A 23,647-nucleotide genomic window follows, 5' to 3' on the forward strand; every position below is an offset into this window, starting at 1 on the left:
TAGGAAGTCACGTACACAGAAAACCCAATACACATACAATACACATATAGGGCGACACTATGGAACAGCAACGTATAAAACCTGAGTTGGCTATAGCATAAGGATTAGCCATATATGGCAATATTCCCTATTCCTGTCTAACTTCCTCATGTGTAACCTAACCCCCCCCTGCTTGCTGCACAATAAAAGAGAGGTGCGTAGTACTATCTGGGCTTCCTCTCACCAAAAGAAACCTTTGTGTCGCTGTCATCTTTGCCGCTAAGAGGAGCCCGCCCGGACAGTCTGCCCGGGTGCAGGTCATCAGCTGACTAATTCATCCCGGTAGTGGGACCCGCAACACATCAGATGCAAGTGCTCTAGGCAGTAGATTTAAAAACTATACCAATTTAAAAAAGAATAACCCATGACGTCTGAGGCAATAATACGGTCCAGTCCTAAAATCTCATCTACTAAAGAGCTTGCCTAATTTGACCCAAAGGCCTGGAGGAACAGCCAGGTCTTCAGAGCCTCATGAAATGGTAGCAAGGTCAGGGTCATCTGGATTTCTGGGGATGGCGTTCCACAAGACAGGTACTGACACAGAAATCGACACAGAAATTGACATAATTAGTCAATTTCAAGTTCTAGTTATTTTCAAAGGACTGGACTGTGTGACCTAGATATAGGATGCCTTCAAACAGATGACTGTTCTCTGTAAAGTAGAACACATAGTCATCATAGTGGACTGCATCCAAAAACAGAACACCCTGGATGGAATGGGAATGATCCAGAGCTCAAAGGATAATCATAATATTAATCAGTCCTAAGTTGTTGGTTTTTTTGCCAAAATGTCTATTAGATCATCCCTATTCCCAGCTGTTATTCAAAACAACCCTTGCTGTTTTCATAATTGGATGTGCCTCTCATTCACCATGGCAAATGCTTGACATCGGTAACAATTCGAGGCCACTCCATCAGGTCAACCTGTATTAATTATCTTAAGTCTGCAAAGTCCCACATAATAGCATTAATGGTGGTGCAAGAAAGAATGGCTCTTTATTGAAGTCCATGGTTGCTGGGGAGCCACCAATTAAAAGATATCCTTTCTGAAATATGGAATGCAGAAGCTGGAGTGGGAGGTGTTTATTTATTTAGGTCTGGGATATCTGAGCTCTCAGACTCCTTCGGTAAGGAGAACTTATAAGCAAGTAGAATGCTTGGGAGACTTCACCGTGAGAGCACCATTAAAAGCACACAGCTAGACTTTCATTGCTGACATTCTGTTTGTAAGTCTATCAGCAACAGCTACTTAAAGGGCTGCATTGCGGTGGATATGGCTAAGCAGAGAAATCTCTGGGGCATTCACTTTCCCATTAGTGGTTCTTGACAGGCTTATCTGGTAGCAGACAGTAGCTGCAGTTCTCTGACCGGCTGGGTCTAGCAAGATCAGAAAGTATAGGGAGCCACTCTACCATAGAGATATACCTCCAAACTATTCTTTCTTACAGTGAGTGAAAATAATTTGCAAAACGTCCAATTGATCTAACGCTACATCCTGCCTTGACAGCACTCTGCTGGCTTGAAGGCCGCAGACAGCTTCCTCAGGAATAGCACTACTTAGAAAACACCTAAGGCGGTCAAATAGAAATGCATGAGGTTAGTTCTATGTCTACTGTGGGCATCTTACCATCATTCTGTTGCCAGTCATGTATCTGACCATGTCTATCTGAACAAGCAGTTGTGAGCAGTAATTGCATTGTCCAGATGTGCACATTTTTCCCATCAGGAAGCATCTTATTTTCCTTTCAAAGAGTCGCTAGCTTTGCTGCAGCATCCACCTATACTAGTAGCATTTTTTTTGTTTTTGCAGAAGCCTTTCACACCACCTGTCATCCTTCCTTCTTTAATCTATTCATCCCTCTCAACTCTGTGAAAGTTCCTTTCAACTTGTTTCTCCCTTTGCTTATTCTGAGTCTCCTAACCTATTTTGTAGCCTTTTCAAGTTCCTTCTTTTTGTTCTCCACTCCTTTTCAAATTTTGCAAACACAGCAAAGTTAAGCATTTCTAAAATAGAAGAAGAAGAAGAAATGCTGGTCCAGCCACTGCATACCTAGCAGTTTTGAAATACCAAGACCGCTACGACTGTAACCCTATACCAATTTAACTTGGAATGATTCTGATATAACTCAATTAATGCTTGCATCCTTGTATAATCAAACTTCTTCCACATGAATTGGGCAATAATTCCTACCTCTCAGTCAGGCTGGCTGGGACGATGGGAGTGTAATCTGCCCCAGCTGAAGGGGGCATGTAAAAGGATACTGTAAAATCTCCAGCCAGAGGTGGTATTTGCCAGTTCTCCAAACTACTCAAAATTTCCACTACCGGTTCTCCAGAACTGGTCAGTACCTGCTGAATACCACCACTGCTGTTGGCCCATTCTATGAACCAGAGGTGGTATTCAGCAGGTTCTGACCAGTTCTGGAGAACCAGTAATGGAAATTTTGAGTAGTTCAGAGAAATAGCAAATACCACCTCTGACTGGAGATTTTACAGTATCCTTCCCCTGCCACGCCTACTAAGCCATGCCCACAGAACCCGTAGTAAAAAAAATTGAATCCCACTACTACTGTGAGCATCAAAAACACACAAAAGCATTGCTGGTTTAACTCAAAACCTATGTTTAAAAGACCCTAAGATAACAAATGAAAAAGACTAGGAGTGTATTAACATAAATAATATAATAATCATAATCTGGCAACTTACCAAATATTGTCTTACAATAAATTTATGGGGGCCGGCCACTTGACAGTATACTTTTGGGGGAGGAGAGACATACACATATATCAGATGTTATCTATGATCACTGTGTATTCATCATGTACCTGGTCTCTGTCATCTTTAGTATCTTGAACACATTCCTATAACCCCAAAATCCTTGGCAGTCCTCCTTAGCAAATATAGACTGTTAGTTTTCTTCAAAGCCTCTGCAGAATATCTATTGTTATAATACAATATCTTCTATATAATTTAAATCATTTGAGGGTTTTTTTAAGGGATTATCAAGCAAACACCATCACTTCTTTGGTTAAGCATCAACATAAACTATATTATACATACAAGAAGCTTTCTAAGTCAATATAGCCTTCAGAGATTCTTCAAATAGAAACTTTCCTGAGCTACATGATTGCTGTAGTAAAGTCATAATGTCAGCTGTGGGGTAGATATTATAAAATAGCATGTATTTTATGTTCATACATATCCTTTCCACTGTGTGGGTGCCTACTCAAGTTCACACTAACTGTGTGAACCACATAACAAGTGGTATGGCATGTTAGCACTGGAAGGTATGAGGGGAGAATAGCCAGAAGTTTGTCCAACCCAGTCATCCATTTCTAAAGTTTGAGAAGGGGTGGGAGGTGCTGGTTTTGGAGATAATTATGTGATGAAGTCATCAGGAAAAAAAATTTGCTGAACTGCTGAGTCATTGACTACTCCTGGGAAATAATGGGACTCTTACAAAGGCTGAGTAAATCATTAATGTCTTGGACAAAAGAGTTGGGCTGCACCTACATTCTAAATTTTACTTTTTCTTCCTGTCCACTGATTATTCACATGTCTTCCATAGCATAGTGATGAGATGAGGTCATGGCTTTCTTCTATTTCTCTTTGGAATGAATTCATAGCTGAACAGAGGACACTAGTTGGAGTCAGACCCTTTTTTTTTTTTTTTGCATCTTTTTTTTCCCATTCCCGCAGCCAGCAAAGGAAGAAACTATTTTCCACTTGTTTTTGTTTTGTTTTTTATGTTTATTAATGAGCATCTGTAGTGTAAAATGTGCCGGCAGTTTTATGTTCCAAGAAACTAAGCAATTTGCCTCCTGTAAATTGTACTTGGTTTTTCGGGTGTTTGGGGTCCTCTGCAAAAGAGTAATAATGGTGCAAAACCAGGTTCCAGGATCTTTGCAAGAAATTTGCAGTAGGCGAAACATGAGGTGCCTGCTTTCCAAGGTTTTCTCAGTAGCTCATTTCCAAAACTCGCTTTCTTCTTCCTGTCTGTTCTAAAAGGACATAATAATAAAATGATTGTGACATAATAATAGAGTGATTTTGACAAGAAACTGTATTTGCCTGTGGCTTGGCTTTTCTAGCTCTGGCCAGCAGGTAGGTCTTTGTATGTATAGAACACCCCCCACCCCCCCACCCCAAAAAAACCCCTCAGTGTCCTTTCTGCCAGCTTTCACCAACTATTAACCTTTAGATATATTGAATCATGACTCCCTCTCCTCCCAGCAATCACAGGCAGTGACAGCTGAGATTAGCTGATGGAAGTTTGGTCAACACAGGTGGAACACATTGTTTTGTGGAAAACAGTTTAATGCAATATGTATGTTGTGCATTATCTATGCTGAGAGACAGTCGTGTTTACATGTTCAGAAGACCAAAACTGAAGAGATCTCCAGATGGCCCTTTCCCATCCCTCTCTTTCTCCATGAAAGGAATTCATCTTTTTAATTTAATCTAGTGGCTGGCATAGGTAAATGGGAATGCTACACAAAAATCCAATTGCTAGCAGAAAAATTGAAAACAGTCCAATTGGGGAAAGCAGAAAAGAAGAGCATAACTCCTCAGTGCAACGTTTACTTAAATCTAAGACATTTTAAAGCTTTTCCCAATATAATGCCCCAACTATTTGTTTGACAGATAAGTTTTTTTGTACATAACCAGATATATGTCCTCCTTTGCATTTTCTCCAGTAATGAAAATTCTCCTTTGAAAATTCAAGTTCAGAGAAGCTCTGCTACATTTCTAGAGCCAATAGTGATTTGGCTTTCAATATCTTAGCAATTGTATATGCACTACTGATCTTCCTTAACGCTGCCAGATATCCACCAATTCACTGGGAGATGTTTTTAAACACAGATTGGTGTGGTGCTGCCACTTTTACAGCCACTGGGAAAGACTTCTGAATGCTGGTTTGTGCCCTTGCCACCATATCATAGCTACTCAAAAGGGCTTCTGAATGCAATATTGCTGCTTTATGATTAGGGATCTGCCCTGTCAGATCCTCAGCCTTTCTGACTGGAGATACACACACAAACACCATAAAACCAATATAGACAAATGCATGATATTAGCATTTTTTTTCTTTTTACAAGGGCAGGTATGAAGGTATTTTTGTCAATTCTCAACTTAGTTATCTGGGATGAGACCAGAAGAGCAGTCAGCTATTGGGCAACTTAAAAACAAGTAAGATAAAGCTGGTTGAGTAATGGTCTCCCCAAAATTTAATTATGCTCATGGTTATAACACTATGAATATTAGCTTAGTGGTAGAAAAATAAATAGCACAAATATATTCCAAATACATTTAAATAGGTGTTGTATAAACTTGAGAAACAGATGGATTACTGATCTGGAAAGCCTCAAAGTTTCCAAAAGGGAGTAACTATGTTAGTTTCTTTTTAAAAAAAAACAACAACTAAAAGTCTTACTGGCATCAAAACTTGCACAATAGTACATTTGTTAGTTGTTAAAGTGTCATAGGGCTCTTTATTGTTAATTCTAAGTATACATTTGGGCTCTAAGCCATATTTTTTTTTCTTATTAATCTGTTTGATGGATCTTGAGCATTTAGGAAAAGATAACTCAGAAGAAATCCTGTAACCTCAAATTTTATCCATTGTTGCTCAGAGCATTGCAGTTAAGTCCATTGTTCCTGGTCAGCCCACAAAGGGTATGATGAGCCATCAGTGGGGAAGGAGGAAAGAGGAATATGTCTTTGACATATTGCCCCCTCCAATGGCAGTTTTGGCCAAACTTGAAATGAGTCACATGTGGGAAACCAAGCCTAGCTTTAAACCCTGGAGACAATTCTGAAAAAGCCAACTCTGCCTCTGGAGTCACCTCATCCCTAGCCACAGACAGAGGAATAACTTGGGACAGTCATTACTGTTAAAGCATATACATTTGTGGTTATGTATGATCTGTGCTAAGGAAGAAAAGGAGATAAAAAGACAATTTATAGTGCAGATTCTTCCAAGTTAAGATAATATATATTTGGCTTCTTCAAGCTGGAAAAGAAGGAAGGGAGGGAGGGGTTGGAAGGAAGGGGTTGAAAGAAGGAAGGGATAGGAAGGGATAGGAAGGAAGGAAGGAAGGAAGGAAGGAAGGAAGGAAGGAAGGAAGGAAGGAAGGAAGGATTTCTTCTTCTTCTCTGTTAAATGTTTTTTCCATGAATGTGCATGCCAATTATAGGATATTACATTAGGAGTTTATACTGTAATCCTAGGCATGTTTGCTTTACTGAAGAACTGATTCACCTCTGAAAAACTGACCTTAGACTATCTCAAGAAAAGAGTGCAACACTGCAACCCATTTTCCCTTCCATCCTCCCATGGAGCTACAAAAGTTTTAAAAGATTTTATTCGTATCAACAGAAAATAAGGTCAGATTTTAAAAGTTTATTGTTTTTAGAGAATAGAGGCTTGGTTTCATGACACTTTCCCAGGGTTTGGTTGCTTTGATTTCTAGTCACGCCATGTGTCACGGTGAGCTGCCTCCAGGTTTGCATTACTACACTCTTCTGTGTGTGGTTTCAATTGGACAGCTTTCCAATATTTTTGTTTAGTATTCAGAAGTCTTTAATCAAAACTCTCTTTTTTTTGTTTGTGCAAGAAGGGGTTGTTGTTGTTTTTCTCCAAACTTGTTTTGCTGGTTCGCTTTAGGAAGTTCCTCACATAAATGAAACTGTAGAGCTTTCTACAAGCATTGTTGCTGGCTTTGTAAGCATGGCAAGAAGACTTATGGATTTGACAGTTAGGCTTTTGATTCCTGGATATTCAAGCATGTGAGAATGGGATGGTTGCTGATACTGGTTTATCCTCAGCATTATGTTTAGAGAAAAGTTTTGTTGGTGCAGGAAAGTCACAAAGTTAGAACATATTTCAACAATGTTTTGTCCGTGATTTGGAGAAAAAGATTGGCAATGTCCTAATGTCTTCCTTTGTTGTTGCAAAAAGTATTGTGATCTACTTCAAAACATCCAGGTAGACAGTGTACCTGAATAAATAATTTTGTGCCATAAAATGATACTGTTTTTATCAATAGCTGGATGACTAGCTGGATTGGGTCTATCTGTGAGCAGGATTTTTTTAAGTGTCTCCAATTATGCAGAATGCATGCTTTTCTTCTGTGGGATTGGTGTAGTAATTTCCATTCAGTTCAATGAGAATAGATTCAATTAGGCAGAGAGTTAATTTTCAACACAGTTCAAAGAGCAGTTTTAAAATGGTGGCTATTCCAATGTTACAAATAAATACACTGCTCAAAAAAATAAAGGGAACACTTAAACAACACAATGTAACTCCAAGTCAATCACCACTTCTGTGAAATCAAACTGTCCACTTAGGTAGCAACACTGATTGACAATCAATTTCACATGCTGTTGTGCAAATGGAATAGACAACAGGTAGAAAGCATAGGCAGTTAGCAAGACATCCCCAATAAAGGAGTGTTTCTGCAGGTGGTGACCACAGACCACTTCTCAGTTCCTATGCTTTCTGGCTGATGATTTGGTCACTTTTGAATGCTGGCAGTGCTTCCACTCTAGTGGTAGCATGAGACGGAGTCTACAACCCACACAAGTGGCTCAGGTAGTGCAGCTCATCCAAGATGACACATCAATGCAAGCTGTGGCAAGAAGGTTTGCTGTGTCTGTCAGCGTAGTATCCAGAGCATGGAGCCGCTACCAGGAGGCAGGCCAGTACATCAGGAGACGTGGAGGAAGCCGTAGGAGGGCAACAACCCAGCATCAGGACCACTACCTCCGCCTTTGTGCAAGGAGGGACAGGAGGAGCACTGCCAGAACCCTGCAAAATGACCTCCAGCAGGTCATAAATGTGCATGTGGCTGCTCAAACGGTCAGAAACAGACTCCATGAGGGTGGTATGAGGGCCTGATGTCCACAGGTGGGGGTTGGGCTTACAGCCCAACACTGTGCAGGACATTTAGCGTTTGCCAGAGAACACCAAGATTGGCAAATTCACCACTGGTGCCCTATGCTCTTCACAGATGAAAGCAGGTTCACACTGAGCACATGTGACAGACGTGACGGGGTCTGGAGATGCCGTGGAGAACGTTCTGCTGCCTGCAACATCCTCCAGCATGACCGGTTTGGCAGTGGGTCAGTAATGGTGTGGGGTGACATTTCTTTAGGTGACTGCACAGCCCTCCATATATTCGCCAGAGGTAGCCTGACTGCCATTAGATAGCAAGATGAGATCCTCAGACCCCTTGTGAGACCATATGCTGGTGCAGTTGGCCCTGGGTTCCTCCTAATGTACGACAATGCTAGCCCTCATGTGGCTGGAGTGTGTCAGCAGTTCTTGCAAGATGAAGGCATTGATGCTATGGACTGGCCCGGCCGTTCCCCAGACCTGAATCCAACTGAGCACATCTGGGACATCATGTCTCACTCCATCCACCAACAGACTGAACCACAGACTGTCCAGGAGTTGGGGGATGCTTTAGTCCAGGTGTGGGAGGAGATCCCTCAGGAGACCATCCACCACCTCATCAGGAGCATGCCCAGGTGTTGTAGGGAGGTCATACATGGAGGCCACACACACTACTGAGCCTTATTTTGACTTGTTTTAAGGACATTACATCAAAAGTTGGATCAGCCTGTAGTGTTTTTTTCCAGTTTAATTTTGAATGTATCTCCAAATTGCTAAATTTGATTTCCATTGATAATTTTTGTGTGATTTTGTTGTCAGCACATTCAACTATATGATGAACAAAGTATTTAATAAGAATATTTCATTCATTCAGATCTAGGATGTCTTATTTTTGTGTTCCCTTTATTTTTTTGAGCAGCGTACATTATAGAAGCCTAGTTCTCACAGAGGTTATATAAATGTGTCTGAGCTGTACTGAACTTTTTCTATGCATATAGAATGTTGTTTTATTCAAGAAGATATGCACCCATCAAAAATTGTATTTGTTTGGGGGTTTTAGTTTCTGAGAATAGTTCTGAGTCATTCTTCTGCTCCCTCAATCATTTGAATCATATTGCTTCTCTTGGCCCAGAAAAACATAATATATTGCTTATTGCTGTTATAATGTTCCCAAGGTTACAAAGATGCCCCTCGACATGGGTGAAATTTTATGGATTTTGTTACACCATTTCTAACATCATCTTGAGTTCAGTTCTCTTTGATCCCAATGAGATCAGCAGAGCAACATATTAAAGGAACTGTATAAGGTTGGCATTGTCAACATCCAGATGAAATTAGAATATGTTTACTTTACTATTTTCATCCATTTTTGCAGTAACTAAAGTCAGCAGTTATTTCTCCTTTCCCCTATATGGTTGTATAATTATTTTCCAGGATTTATTTTGTTAATTTTTCCATATTGACCGCTCTGTACTTCTTGGATGGCCATTATATTTAAACTTGCTTTTCTATAGATTATGTTGCCATAACCCAGAGCTTTATGGCTCAAAGACTGGTTGGAAATTCACAAGTTTGTATAAGAACAACCCATTCTTTTTATTTCTTTCCTTTGGCTCTTGAAACTTTTAAGGTCAAGAGTGAATTGCTTGAATATAATGCTTTATATGGAAGATGTAGATCTGCAAGCTGCCTCAACTAACTACTTCACCTTGTGTACTTGAAGCATCTCAGTGAGCCATGTTACTCTATCAGCCTGACCATTTCACTGAGAGCTTGTTCTGCACATGCAGAACAAATAGTTGTGGCTATTTCTCCCAGATGAAGAGAAGCAAGGTTCTTTTGTTTCCTTTTTTCAAAGGTATATTTTTTGCTTTGTTTTGCTGCTTTTTTTCCATAGGTATGTTTCAATGGACACCTCAAAGGAGCCAAGAGCTCCTTCTAAGGTTGGAACACACTTGGATCCTCTATAGTTATTTTGAAGACACTCTATGTAAGTTAGGATTCATTTCATATTTTGTAAGACAGTTTTGCTTCGTTTTTTTTTAAATGAATATCACCAACAATTCCCATTCAGGTTTAGTGAATGCCAACCCTCATGTATTCAGTCTACGGACAATTCTACGTCAAAAACTTTGACTGTGACAGATCTGTTGTCAGAAGTTGAATTGTTTGCCTCACACCAAACCACAAACTACCTAGTCACATTTTAATCTAGTGTATTGCACAAACTCAGCCCATGTGGGTTGTTAGTGGTTTGGTGTGTCATGTGAACCCACAAAATTGAGTTAATTTGATAAATTATGTTTGTTAGCTATGGATACATTTATAACACAGATACAATTTGTCTGACCTGTCAAATTGTAACTTTCTTCATTATTATGAATCCCTAAACTTCTTCTCCTTTTCCCAGCTCTGATTCCCCCAGCATTCTGCATGGGGCTGCTTTCTCCAAGCTCGCATTCAGCAAGGCAGTGATATCTATGTCCTACAGACTCTTTAAGTTACAGTAATTGACCACAGTACAAAATGACAGATTCCAAAATTTGGACAACCATTTACCCAGAAGTTCCAATGGTTGCAACTCCCATATCCTCCTAATAGTCTCCAAAACTATTATTTACAGTTTTGTAATCATTGTGCATTTAAGTACCTAATTCCTAATTCAATACGGCTGGCCTCAATCATTCTAAAAGAGTTTCTGAGCTTTTCCTAATGCAGGGAATAGTTAAGCTAAACTTTAACAATGAAATAGCAGTTTTTAATCCTGATTTCTCCCTTTGCTTGCACTATGATGGAATACTGGGCTCCTTCTGAGCTCAGTTAAATCTACAGCATGGATGGGAGCTTGTTTTGTTTTAATCCAAGAGTCATATTGGATGAACTGGAGGTTGTCCTTAATTTTCCAAATGCCGTGAGCATTCAAGAGCCTCTTCTATCTCTCTTTTTCGTTTATTAAAAAAATTGTTGTGCCTCTAGAATCCTGGGCTCCTTTAAAATCTCCAACTTTTGGTTCAAATGTAAATGTTCAATGACAAGCGCTCCTATAGAATGTGAATTATTATTATTTAATTGTTTTGAATAATAAGGCAGGACTTTCAACTCATTGGTTGTCCAGGTTGGACAAGCAACTATCAGCACCTTACATTGCACTCAGAAGCAAACCACTAATCAATTGCAAGCATGACTGATCATCTTTGGTGGCTCCTATTTCAATCCAGGAGGAACGCCCCGCTCCCCAAGTTGTTACCCCACCCTTTGTGGGAGAACACCACCCCAAATATAGGGTGGGAATCAGCAGCCACTCCATTTTGCTGAGGTTGATTTTAAACCTGTTTGTCCTCATAGAAGCCCTGACAACCTCCAGTAGACATATAGAACTGGTATCACCATTATGTGCATGTGCCCATCTTAAAACTATAAATTCCAGTGGCTTCTTGAAAAAGTTAAAAATACTGTAATCAGCAATACCAAAGGCTGCTGAGGTGTCCAACAGGGCAAGTGGAGGGATGTCACACTCGCTCCATTCAGGATCCACTAGGAGCAACTGCCTCAGCCACTCAATAACAATGGCATGTTCATAAAATAAGCCATTTATTCATGACTCCCTTCTGGATACGAACCAATAGTTAATATCCATTTATTTTTTAAAAAAACCTTTCATTTTCTTCTAATTAGAGTTCATGGAGTTTTAACTTACACAGAGAATGAGAGAAAGAAAGAGAGAGAAAAGGAATCTTATTCCTTGTCTATTTTGTGTGGCTATAAATCTCTAGCCCTATCTATTCATTAGTGCACAATCAAATTGTAAATCAATCCTAAGAAATTCAGTCAACAGTCTTTGTGTGTGAAGTTGGCTTAGATCATACCTGCAGCTGGTTTCATGAAGGGGGGAAAATGTTTTCATATAGAAGGGGAAAAAAATGTCATTGTGGGGACATTTGCTCTCTCTTGTTTGGTGTAGTATAAATAGACCTGTAGCTAATTATGTATTTCATTGAATTGTTTTCTTTTCTGTAAATGTAAAGAGTAAAGCCCATGCCTAAAGCACTCTGGGATTATACTATTATGCTTTACATACCTCTTGGCTTATTATATAAAAGTGCCAGAGCAAATACATGCACGAAGCCCCATCTGTAGGACACTGTAGTCACGTACCTGTGGTTTTATGCAGTTCTGCACCTTGATAGTCACTGCCGTGCAGGTGCTAACAATGGCTTTATTGTCTGCCCTTCTCAATTTACAGAGATCAAAAGATGAAATAGCATAAAGTAAGAAAATACCATCATTCTATCAGAGAAACAATCACAAACAAGTACAAGGATATGGGTATTTAAAATAAATATTACCAGAAGTAATACAACAAATATTAGGCTATGTATAAAATAAGACTGCTTGTTGCCTGGAGATTGTTGTAAAAGCCCTGTGAACAATAGGAAAAACACAAGCTGTAGGGCTATTGCTTGGTTTAAGTGTAGCATGACTCTCACTTAGTAAGAAGAATGACTAAGGTTGCAAAGGAGAATGAGGTTAGATTGTGCATAAGTCTATCTAAAGGCATCTATCTTCCTGTGCTTGTGAGAATCTTTGGAGCCAATCAGAAGTAACATTCAGTCTTGATAATGAATAGTCTGAACAGTAAATAGGTCCTGATATTGCAGACCCTCAGACTGAATCTCTGACAACGGCAGAGGGAGAGTAAATTGAGAAGCACATGAACACTGTGGATTGGAGACAAGTCAGAGTGAATGACTCTACCTTCCAGCTCCCTATAAAAGTCCAGTTTCAGCTACATTGAAACTGGACTTTTACAGGAAGCTGGAAGGTAGAGTCACTCACTCAGACTTGCCTCCAATCCTGAACCAACTTTGCAAGGGACATTGAAAAGCCCTAGCTGGGATTCGAAAATATGTAAAGGGTAAATAAAGCGTAAGCCTCAAGCACTCTGTTTTATCAGATGCTTACTTAACAGTATGCCTCCTTGGAGAAATAATAAATAGCCTTGAAGATCTATTGGTTTAATAATGTTCTTAATTGCACATGAGACTAATAAATTGCCTGGTGTTATCTGACTGGAATTGTAATACCAGCTTAAATGGGTCTTTAGTCCAATTCAGCAGGTTTTTCTTGTGTTCTAACTTGCTTTGCTTATTGTTTCCAACCATTTTCTCCTTAATGAGTTTCTACTTATATTAACTGTTATGGCTTTGCTGTGACAGCAAAGTTTAGACATTTTAAGTTCACTTTTCCAGATATGGTGAGCACATTGAACAAGGTTGCAATTTCATTGTACTGTTGTTTGATTTATGGCTTACTTCTGCTTTGTACAACTTCAGTGTGGTGTACTTAAGGCTTCTTTCTTTCCTTTTCCCTACCTCTGAGTTAAGTGGAAAGATTAACTTGCCCCAAATCCTTGAGCCAGTTTCTGTGCCTAAAGTCTCCCAGTCTCCCAATTCCTGGTTCAACATTCGGACCACCGTAACAAACTGGCTCACAAATGAATACGGTGGGATGTGAAAGCAATTGCAAAGATTTGCAACACTGTTTGTCCTGATCTGACACCATTTGACAATGATGGATCATTCTTTTTGCTGACAAGTAACTTGCATTTGGTCTAAAGCAAAGAATTCTTCGACTCTTGCAAGGAGAAACCTCATGGTGACACCAGGTTGAAAATGCTGAGGTAGCAAGCCACTGGATTGCAGCCACTCTGGGATCTTCAGATGATTCTGTTACCCATCAATTATCTGTGAACTAAGATAATAGTGCTATGCCTATTGCTAATCCTCATTCTGCAACAATAGCAAGGCTGATGAAGGGTGCTGTCCTTTGTACCTGTTGTGCCTACCTATAGAAAAGTACCCTCATTGACATGTCACAAGAGTGGATGAGGGGCTACATGAAGCAGAAACATCAAAATATGTTCATCTTTCTTCACCTGGTATTATTCTTCTGTGCCTTGGAACTGTCAGCTAAGATCACTGGTTTAGAGCTGTTTTAAAATATCCATCAACTTGTGTTCATAAGATACCTGTGTGAGACAGGCAAGCAGACTGACATTATGAAGGTAGGTATTCAGCATCTCTTACAAGCCAAGCTCAAAGGCCAGTGATTGTAGAAGGAGGGTGCCATACCTGCAGAAGACCCTAAAGGTGATGGCCAGGGGGAGCTGGTCAGGTCCCAGCCCTACTCCATGAGCAGTAGTTATCAATGAAACAAGTAAGAAGTTATTCATGGCTACTGATTATTTACTTCTAGAGCAATGTGGTGACCTAGTGGAGAAGATACTCACCGCCCATAAAAGAAGGTTGAGAGTTCAGTCCTAGGTCTCCTAAGGTGCAAAGAAAAAAATAACTGCTGCAAACTCTGCATAGGTGTCAGAAAGGGCATCCAGCCGGTAAATGCTCAGCTCCAGTGGTGGGATTCAATTTTTTTTACTACCGGTTCTGTGGGCGTGGCTTGGTGGGCATGGCAGGGGAAGGATACTATAAAATCTCCTGTCAGAGGTGGGATTTGCCGGTTCTCCGAACTACTCAACATTTCTGCTACCGAACTACCGAAAGTTCTGCTATCTCCAGAACTGGTCCGAACCTGCTGAATGCCACCTCTGCTCAGCTCTATCTAGTTGCCCCAACTCTACCCTGAATAGGAACTACAGGCTTGTAAAAAGGGGGAGGGTTATTACTGCTATTTACCTCTACGATTGGTTGATATGCTGCCTTTCATTCAGGAGTTCAAGGTGGCATTTTTAGCCCTCCCTATTTTCTCCCTCAAACCCAAGGTGAGCTGACCCAAGAATGTCTGACAAAGAGAGAGAGAAAAAAACACACTGAAGCTGGAGCAGCTTAAGGAAGCCTTTAAGCTGCTTCGGTTAGGAGCTGGTGGTATGAGAAGGGAAAGGAAATTTTAAAAGGAGTTACCAGAGCATATTTTGTGCAGAGGAAAGTGCCCCGTGGTTTTCAGTTATGTGCTTCTTTCATTTAATTATTTGGAAAATGACAGAAAGACTGTAATACATTTCTTCTTGCAAGAGTTAAAAATAGGAAATAGTAGGAAAGGAGCAGCTTCTTAATCTTGGTCACTTGGTAAAACCCGTTCAGTCCCCCCAAAAATAGCAAGGGAAGAAATATACATTTGGGCGTGAATGATATGTTTTTAGCGGGACCTTGTTCGTTCAATTAAAAAGGACTCCTGTGCAGCTCCCTAACCTTTTGGTGGCATCAGTCCCATGAGCTGCAGTTTCTAACTTTGCATCAATGCCTATAAATCAGTACGTGCATATTTTATGCAGATAAATTTCTCGTATTCTTTTGTTTGGAGAAACACATGTGACCAGTACTCACTCTGGAGGAAATTATGAGTGAACTCTCCTTAGCCTGATTTGGAACGTCAATTAATTGCTAAGGTTGTGTAGAACTCTGAAGAGTCACCTTGATTTTACACCGATTTGGTCCAGGTTCCCCTTCAAGACAAAGCACTGAATCAAAATGGCATTCCCCTCCAAAATGCCACGTTGGATCAGTTCCTTTGCTTGAGCCCAGACACTAAAAGAGCAGCTTATGCAGAAATATTCCTTTCTATCAGATGGAAATGGTGACCAAATCAAGCTGTCCAGGTTCGAGGCTTCAACTGGCCGTTGTGTGCATGTGTGTGTGCGTGTGTGGACTTTTCTGGGTTAAGGCATCCTCTTTTTTCAGACTGCTGTGATGGTCTTGCTCACTGTGACAACTCAAGGCAGAGCAGAACCCCTTTTGCATGGGCTTAATAATTATGGAACGTTTCAGGGCTAAACTACACGATGTAATATTTATATTGCACACCTTCCATTTTTATTTCAGAGTAAATGTGTGGCGATTAGAACTGCAGTATGCAGGAAGACTTCATCATTTCCCTCAACCAGATGTATAATAGCACATTTTCCAAAACATACAATAACAGGAAAGTTAAAAACTGCTGATAGTGGAGGATTGTTGTTGTTGTTGTTTTAAAAAAAGAAGCACGTGGCTGGGTAAAGAGAAATAATGTTGGAAAATGGGGCTAGAAATCAGAATTACATTTTCCCCTCCTCACATGTAGCAGTAAGTGTGCCGTATTAAAATGCAAAGGGGCTTCATATTCAGTGCAAGTAGACTCTCTGAATCTGTTGGCAACCTGTTAACAGGAAGTGTTACAGAACAGTGATAGCACACAACTCTCAGCTGAACATTAAAATGTGGGAGGGAGAGATATTTCCAAGGATGTACTCTGCACCAGTAAAAGTTGGCACATCCATAATATTGGTTCAGCATCTGTAGGCCTGGCCATAATGTCCAATTCCATGGTAAAGAGTCACTTGGACATGTGATTGTCCTTATCCAAAAGCAAAAAAGTTTATTTGAATAGAGAGGGAAGAGGAAATCACAATAATGTACAGATCCCAATAGAGAAATTTCCAAATAATAGGATGCCTGATTGTGTGAGTTCAGTCACATAGCTATTCGTCTACAAGCATAAGCAGCAGTCAAAATGAAACAATTAAAGAAAATCTCTGCTCAGCAGTGGTAAATGTTGTTTTTTACTTTCTGGAGGACAAACTGAAAAGTTAAAGGACCCCGAGGTTGCAATGGGCAAACCTGCTGGGGGAAATAAAAGAAACATCTTTTTGAGCTTAACTCCTAGTGATGTCATGGAAATCATATAAAAGTGGTTTGCCGCCATCATCGTCTCCTTTCTCTTCTGGATTTTTCCTCCCTTAACTTCCTGGTTAGATCAACAGGCCTGGTACATCATGGCAATCTTCTACTCAAATAGAAGGGAATAATAGGGATGGGCCTATTTATCTCCTGTTTTTACTTATTTTCCATTATGCTTTATTATAATTTCCTTTCACTATTGCTGCATATGAATATTACATCATAAAAAGATGCTGGCAATTCATGTCAGTAGCAAAACTCCAAAGAATATCTATGACACCTTACAGATTTAATGCAACTTTACACTCAAAAGTTTGGATGACAGCAAAGACTAAAGCACTGAAATAAGATGTAATAAGCTAGACCAATCATCCTGGATAGGTTCATTATAAACTTTTGCAGTGTTATTACCAGCAGGTAAAGCTGTAAAGCATTGTGAAGCAGAATATAAAATCTAAGTGCTATGGCTTCTTTTCAGCATGAAAGCACATTAAATACCTGGTTATACTTCTTTTTCCCCAGTTGCAATAGGTACATAATTCCTCCCCCCCTCACCCATCTTTTTCTGATGCAACTATTTCCCTCATTCTACAAAGAAGCTGCCTCCAATATTACATGGAGACAGATGTTGTATTATCAGGGCTCCATCAAAGTTTGAGGTATCACATAAGCCTTCTTCCTTTGTGTGGGAATAAGCATCTATGTTTTAAATGTCATCTGGAAAGACCCAGGAAGATGCAATCAGTCAGAGGACTTGGAGGTTCTCATCAGGCTTTTTCCAGATGTTTTGGGTTTAAATAATTAAAAAAAGGCTTTACCTCCTGCCATTCTGGTAAATGAAGCCCACATTTATTTTCATCAAGATTCAATTAAATACTTCCCTCCTCACCACCTCCTCAAGACGGGATGATGTAAGCTTTGAGGCCTGAAAGATACCTCTGTCATAGACTGCTTATTCTTTTCCTTCAGAAATAACAAAGGCAACAGCCAGCCATGCATCCTTCCCAAGGAGCTCAAGTTTCGAAAAGCTCTTCAACCATAGCTGAGCCCAGGTTTCCAAGAGAACTGACACCTGAAATATCATAGCACTGAGGGTGTCAGTGGCATGCCAGAAGCGATTAATTGTAGCACAGATTCACAGCCAACCCTGAAAGGCTTCTGGCAGCCCCCAAGGGGAAGTACCAGTAAAGCTTCAAGAAACAGTTGATGAGAAATTGTGTGCAACCCAGAGTCACTTTTGGTGAAATGGGTGGCTATACAAACTTGATCAATGAATAAAAGTGTTTCTTCCATAATGCTGAATATATCTGGATTCAGCTAAACCACGTGCATATATAACAAATGCAGATATAATGAATTCAGAAGCTTCTTACCAGAGGTGGTATTCAGCAGATTCTGACCAGTTCTGGAGAACCAGTAGTGGAAATTTTGAGTAGTTGGGAGAACCGGCAAATACCACCTCTGACTGGCCCCACCCCCATCTATTCTCTGCCTCCCGAGTCCCAGCTGATCTGGGTCTTCTTTTGTTGCCCTGCACAGGAGAACGGAGCTGGAAAGCAGGTTAGTGGGGTGGGGAGGGAGTGGGGATTTTGCAGTAACCTTCCCCCAGGAGTGGGGAAGGAATGGGGATTTTAAGGTATTTTTTCCTCTGCCACGCCCACCAAGCCATGCCACGTGCACCAAGCCACACCCACAGAACCAGTAGTAAAAAAAATTGAATCCCACCACTGCTTCTTACCATATCAGAAGTAGAGCCAGTTTGGTCTAGGGATTGAGACACCAGGCTACTCAACCACAGTGAGTTCAAGTCTCTATCTTAGCCATGAAAGCCAGCTGAGTGAACCTTGGTTCCAGTTACTCTCTCTCAGCCCAAACTACCTCACAGAGTTGTTCTGGGGAAAATAAGAAGGTGTGCTGGATATATTCGTTACCTTCAGTTATTTGTAAAAATAATAAAGATGAGGTAAAAATAAATAAATAATAAAAATATAAAATTACAGGAAAGAGTACCATTTGCTATCTTTGGTTTCTGATACAACAATGCAAAGGGAAAATTGAAGAAGCAGAACAAATCCTAGAAAGGATTGTGTGTGTTTTTTTCCTACATGCCACTTCCAGCCTGGCATCCCCGAGAAACAGGATCTAAGAAAATGCATTGACATTTGAATTCACCACATCCAAAGCTGCCCTAACCCTAATATTGGAATTTTGGAAGTTTTTACCAGTAATGTCTCTAGAACAGGATAACTGAACAGAAATTCATGGCCTACAACTTTGAAAGCTTCCAAATTCTTCCAAACACTTTTTTCCTTTTTTAAACAAATCTTAAAGCTTCACATAATTATTACCTTCTTCCTGTCCTCAGTTTGTGATTTATGTCTGCCTGGCCCGTCCCTTTGCTCTTTCTCTAAAAAAAAATTGCTTGGAAGGTAGGGTATCTGGAGTTGGACAACACAACTCCAGCTGCATTAGTGCCAACTCTGCCTACCGCTGAAACTCCTGGTTACAATTTAAGGGGAAATGGATCATTGTCTGCATTTCCATTGGCAGAAACAAAACTCCATTTATTCCAAAAACTAATGCCAGGATTACACTCTTGTTTACAACAAGAAACTCCTTACAATGACACTAGGAGCATTATTAGAGTGCATGCTGTGTGTACAGAAGCTTCCAAGTTCAATGCCTGATGTTTTCAAGTAATACTGAAAAAGACTCTGGTATGAAAAGCTGAAGGTTTGCAGCCAGCAGATTATCCTGAATTCAGTGATCTGGCGCAGTTTCTAATGGACTCAGTCAACTGTTGGGGTTTTGAGATTGCCTGAGTCAAGAGATTATAACAACATAGTATCTGTGCCGTAATTCTCTTGTAAAGTGCATCTCCTCTCGGGTTGGCAAATATCTTTGCGGTGTCTTCCCACAAAGAAAAGTGAGAGCCAGGCTTCAAATACAACATGGGTCAAACAGCATTGAAACATCGCATTGCTTTGGGGAAGTTGGCTATTATAAGGTTTGCATCTGATTTAAATTTTCTGTTTATCTAGTGAAGGAGGCAAGCATAAGCCAGCATGAAGAAAAAAAACTTTAAAATACAACCCCAAAGGGAAGGAGAAATGATAGATAAGAAGGGTGTTTGTCACATCACTTAGGTGAGATGGACAGTGTGGAAATGTGATGATAAAAATAGAATGACTTAAAGGTGGCAAAAGAGAGAGAGAGAGTCAATACAGAGAAGAGATTGGATCTAATGTGCTCTGCTAGGGACGAAGTACACAGATCTCCCATGCATGAAAAAATAGACTGAAAAGCTGAATGGGCTGAGAAAAGCCTCACCCACACCCAGTCCCATCATAGATCTTGCCAGTTTCTATTTTTATCTGTCCGATTAATTCCCAGAAGCATTTGTCCTTATTCTACAGCATGCCAAAACCCTCCCTGTCACCAGAGGCAGGTGACATAGAGCCAGTCTCGCTTGCCACCTCTTTCTGTGGCATAAACCTGCTCAATCTCCCCATTGTACAGCAGACACAAGTCTACATGGAAATGTCTAAGGGTGGTCTCAACTAATTTCCTTATCTTTGGAGGTCTCCTTTTTTACACACACACACCCTAAAAGCAGCCAGTGCCTTGGGGCTACAAGAAGATCAGGCTACCTCTAAGGAAGCCCAGCAAGATTCGTGCCTCAGCTGTTTTACTCACCAGCACTAAATAGAAGGTAAGCTTTAAAGCTTAAAATTGGCAGTTTTTGAATGCTGCACATGTGCACAAAGTGCACTCTCATAGAACTGGTAGTAAAAAAAGGTTGAATCCCATCACTGCATGGTAGTGGTGGTGAAAAAACATACAATAGGTAGAAAGAGATGGAGAAAATAAAGTCCATCTCTGCTCCAACATCTTGCATTCGTTTATTTTGCTTATAAATGGAAGAAAATATTCAAAGTTCCGAGGAAGCATACTTAAAATGCACCATATTTTGCTAAATTAAAAACACATTCAGTACCTTCCTTTTATTGCTTGGAAATATAAATCCTGTAGAGTGAGAAAACAGTCATGTATGCACAGCCATACTAGAGTCAGTCAAAAGGATATTTTAGAAGTTGAAGTCTTATACCGCTAACTGTCCCATTGTACACCAACATTATGTTTACACAATAAAACTGACCTTTGTTTGGCTTAGTAGATGATGTGTCAGGAGACAGAGATTTGACTGAACATGTTAAGAGCCCACATTAGGGATTACATCATGGTGATAAGGTCAGCAAAAGAGAGTGATTTATCCTCCCTGATCAGTCCATTGAAAGGCAACCAGCAGTTCTTTCTCAGATATCCCACACTTTATTGAACAGTGGTGAACCTCAAGACCATGTTTTGAGCCTCTGTAGAGAATATTCTAGGCCTTTAGCAGACAAAATAACTTGGAGACACTCAAAGTTAGAATCTGCCAGATCCAGATGAATGGCTGAGGCACAGACACACTAACCTGTGGTGTACTTAACCATAGTTTATTGAATTATTCAAAGTGTCTGGGTTTATACAACATTTTGCACTACAAACAAATCACACCGACTACAGTGCATTGAATACAGAGCAGTCAGTCAGATTTTAGTCTAGAATTGTGTTCAAACCCATCTTAAATTTATTGTTGCGCTATGTGGGAAGAGTTTTATGGTCAGTCACATTTACTGTCCAAACAACAAACATATTTATGACAATTGGTAATTGTCATAAGATTACAATTCTGTACATGTTTACATCAAACCAAGTCTCCCAAAATGGGAATCATATTTTGCATGAGTTAATTGTGCATATTTTTCAACCTCTGAATTATCTTCACCAGAATAGTCTCTTTCCCTGCAATTAATCTTTCCTTTTTCTAGACGGGAGGAAAGCAACTCCAAAAACAGCACCAAGCTCCAGCCATCAGGGTTTTATTTTCTAAGCTTGGTAACCAGGCTTAGATGTCCAGACTCGCATCTAACCATGGCACAAACATGGTTTAGCAACATTCTTTATCTTCCTTGTCCCTGTAAAGTTGCCTTCGTCTTCTCCCCAGCCTTTGAGCATAAAGAGGCTTAAGTTAAGCTCGGCTGAATTCTTATTAAAGTAGTGCTAAACCCAGTACCATCCAAGGGTAGTCTCCAGATATATTAAAACCATTAGACTTTGTCTTCTCTTAGTTCAGAGGGCAGTCAGGAGATTGCAAGGATTGGAAAAGAAACAGTAGAATAAGCTTAGGGATGGCCAATGGAGTCAGTCTTAAAGTCTCTGCAAGGCTTTCGTGAATCTTAGGATTCTTCTTGAAGTGATTCAATGTTTGAGAAATAGTTAGTCTTAAGCTAGGCAGGAATTGGTTCACTGGGCTCAGAGATGCTGGGCAGGCAGGCAGGCAGTACGAGAGCATTGCAAAAATTCTGGTTTTAGTATATTTTAGTTCTATTTATTTTGTTTTTATCCTATTATTATTATTATTATTATTTATAAATAACTCAAGCAGCAACATACCCATTCCTCCTTCTATTTTCCCCACAACAACAACCCTGTGACGTGGATTGGGATGACAAAGAATGAGTGAGCATTTTTTCAAGTCAAGGTCATCCAGACAGCTTTCATACCTAAGGCGGAATTATAGTTCATAGTCTTCTGGTTTCTAGCCTGGTCTCTTCACCACTAGAGCAAACTGGCTCATAGAGTCTTCATCATAGAATTCTATTTGCAAAGTGCTTTAGGAAAACATTCTACTTGAACTTTGCAGAACATTTCTTAACAGGAACAACAGTACAACAGTGGAGTCATTACCTAAAGAATTAGAGGATTCTCCCTTTTCAGATGTTTTCAACTAAAAGCTAAACAGCTGACTAGTAGGGGCACTTTAATTTGCCTGAATTGAGCAAAACATTGATTGACTATATCCTAAATAGTTCCTCCCCCCATATAATTTGATGCAGTGGTTAAAGTAGTGGATTGGTTAAGACTAGAAAATCCAGGCTCAAGTCTACTCTTAGCCATGGAATCATTGGTGATTTTACAATAGCTAATCTTCCTCAGGGGATGTGGTGGCTAAGACACTGAGCTTGTTGATCAGAAAAGTCCAGCAGTTCAGCAGTCCGAATTCCTAACACCACGTAATGGAATGAGCTCCCGTTACTTGTCCCAGCTTCTGCCAACCTAGCAGTTTGAAAGCATGTAAAAATGCAAGTAGAAAAATAGAGACCACTTTGGTGGGAAGGTAACAGAGTTCCGTGTGCCTTTGGCATTTAGTCATGCCAGCCATATGACCACAGAGATGGCTTTGGACAGCGCTGGCTCTTCGGCTTTGAGATGAGCACTGCCCCCTAGAGCTGGAAACAACTAGCACGTATGTGTGTGGGGAACCTTTACCTTTATCTTTAATCTTTCTCAGCCCAACCTAGTCACAGGCATTGCTGTTGTGTAGATTAAATGAAGACAAGGCCCATGTAAACGTCCTTGAGGTCTTGAAGGAAAGATGGAATCAAAATAAATAGTTCTATATAAAATAATTCAGTAAATATATTTAGTTCAAAATTTACTAATAAACTCATATTGCAAACAAGTTCAAGAAAGAGTTGTTCAAAATTACAAAGATCTAGACTTCTAGTCCACATGTTTACATTCACATATTTGCTGTCAGAGATATTGGATACACTTTTCTTCTTTTTTTGGCTGCATCACAAAATTGTTTTATCCTGCTCTATCAGTATGAATAGGGTTTAATTGTTTGGGAAAGCAATTGGCATTTGACTACAGAGTACAAGCCTTGAGGCCTCAAATTAAAAAATGCAATTGAAGAACAGGAGACAAAATGCAAGGATGGAAACTCATTAGGAGAGTAAAAGTTTTGCTGAACTAGTTGATTTGGGTAGGAAAAAAAATGTATATGTGATGAGGGTCCGTGCCAGATCGCAGAGAATGCAGGATACTGACCCAAGTTCTTCCTGATTCTTTCCATCATATACTTAGTGGAAAAAAAACAGAAATTGTCCCTTTGGCATTTCAAAGTTGTTGTTTTTTCTTCAAAAACTTCTTG

At 40.0% G+C, this 23,647-nt stretch overlaps 1 long non-coding RNA gene across 1 annotated transcript; it reads right to left on the reverse strand.

Annotated features, from left to right (window-relative positions):
- Nucleotides 1–3,809: 3,809 nt before the first annotated feature.
- Nucleotides 3,810–18,492, reverse strand: LOC148126882 (uncharacterized). Its single transcript, XR_015741413.1, has 3 exons — nucleotides 18,344–18,492; nucleotides 14,619–14,734; nucleotides 3,810–4,024 (listed from the first exon to the last, which is right to left on the reverse strand). It is a non-coding gene; the product is annotated as an uncharacterized LOC148126882 (long non-coding RNA).
- Between the last annotated feature and the right edge of the window lie 5,155 nt (nucleotides 18,493–23,647).

This window comes from Pseudonaja textilis, chromosome 2 (genome assembly GCF_049901715.1).
Source record: "Pseudonaja textilis isolate UNSWEBS1 chromosome 2, rPseTex1.2, whole genome shotgun sequence".
Classification (NCBI taxonomy): domain Eukaryota; kingdom Metazoa; phylum Chordata; class Lepidosauria; order Squamata; family Elapidae; genus Pseudonaja; species Pseudonaja textilis.